Genomic DNA, 2,005 nt, shown 5'->3' with positions numbered 1-2,005 from the left:
CTTATCTTTTCAAAATTTATTTTCAAACCTTTTCCAACTAACTACTTGACTTGTTTGTTTTAATTTTAAAAAGTTTACTATTTCTTATCTTTTTCAAAACCACCTAACTACTTTTCCAATTCTAATTTTCGAAAATCACTAACCACTTTTTCAAAAATCTTTTTAATTAACTAATTGTTCTAGTTTTTAATTTTCTTGTATTTATTTTTCAAATTTTCAAAACTAACTTGATTAATTAAATAAAAATAAAAATATTTTTCTTTTCCCTCTTCTTAAAATTCGAATACTCTCTCTCATCTCTTTCTATTTATTTTGTTTATTTACTAACATTTCTCTTCTACTCATCTAATAATTCGAACCCTCTCTCTCTCTCTGTGTGTTCGAATTTCTCTTATTCTCTCTCTTCCTCATTCTTTTATTCTTCTTTTCCTCTGACACATAAAGGAATCTCTATACTGTGACATAGAGGATTCCACTACTCTCTTTGTTCTCTTCTTTTTCATATGAGCAGGAACATGGATAAAGACATTCTTGCTGAAGCTGATCTTGAACCTAAAAGAACTCTGAAGAGGAAGCTAAGAGAAGCTAAAGCACAACACTCCGGAGAGGACCTTACAGCAAATTTCAAAAAAGAGGCTAACATGGTAGCGGGAACCTGAGAACAATGGTGGAGATGCAAGGAAGATGCTTGGTTACTACACCAACTTCTAACTTCTATGGAAGAAGCATCTCAATTCCTGCAATTGGATCAAACAACTTTGAGCTTAAGCCTCAATTAGTTTCTCTAATGCAGCAGAATTGCAAGTTTCATGGACTTCCATCGGAAGATCCTCATCAGTTCTTAGCTGAATTCTTGCAAATATGTGACACTGTTAAGACCAATGAGGTTGATCCCGAGGTCTACAGACTTATGATTTTTCCCTTTGCTGTAAGAGACAGAACTAGGATATAGTTGGACACGCAACCTAGGGAAAGCCTGAACTCTTAGGACAAGTTGGTCAATGCTTTATTGGCCAAATTCTTTCCACCTCAAAAGATGAGCAAGCTTAGAGTGGAAGTCCAAACCATCAGACAGAAGGAAGGTGAATCCCTCTATGAAGCTTGGAAAAGATACAAGCAATTGATCAGAAGGTGTCCTTCTGACATGCTTTCAGAATGGAGCATCTTATGTATATTCTATGATGGTCAATCTGAATTGTCCAAGATGTCATTGGACCACTCTGCTGGTGGATTTTTTCATCTGAAGAAAACCCTTGTAGAAGCCCAGGAACTCATTGAGATGGTTGCAAATAACCAATTCATGTACACTTTTGAAAGAAATTATGTGAATAATGGGATGACTCAGAAGAAAGGAGTTCTTGAGATTGATACTCTGAATGCCATATTGGCTCAGAACAAAATATTGACTCAGCAAGTCAATATGATTTCTCAGAATCTAACTGGAGTGCAAGCTGCATCCAACAGTACTAAAGAAGCCTCTTCTGAAGGAGAAGCTTATAACCGTGAGAATTCTGCAATGGAAAAGGTGAATTACATGGGAGAATCCTATGGAAACACTGATGATTTGATTTTTGACAGTTTAGAATTCACAAATGAATTCTCGTTGCAAGTATAGTTTCTAAACCAACAAACAATCCTTTCATACAAAAGATTGTTTATCACTAAAACAAACCCCTAAAATTATAAACTGAAGTATTTAAACCTTGGGTCGTTCTCCCTAGGAATTACAATAAAGGGTCTTGTTATTGGTTATAAGTTATGTTTGGGGTTTTTGAGATAGGAGACAAGAATTATAAAATGCAATGAAAATAAACTAACAACTAACAAAGCTCTTGGCAAGATATGAGAACTAGAAGTCCTATCCTAGTTATCCTCCTCAATTGTGACCACAAATTATTCATTGCTACCACTTAGTTAACCTCTAACCATGGAGGAAAGTCAAGTGGATGAATCAATTTGATTCTTCAAGTCCTAATCAACTCCTAAAGGAAAGACAAGCTTTAGA

Source organism: Arachis stenosperma, chromosome 4 (assembly GCF_014773155.1).
Source record: "Arachis stenosperma cultivar V10309 chromosome 4, arast.V10309.gnm1.PFL2, whole genome shotgun sequence".
Lineage (NCBI taxonomy): Eukaryota > Viridiplantae > Streptophyta > Magnoliopsida > Fabales > Fabaceae > Arachis > Arachis stenosperma.
Note: the sequence above shows the minus strand (reverse complement) of the source record.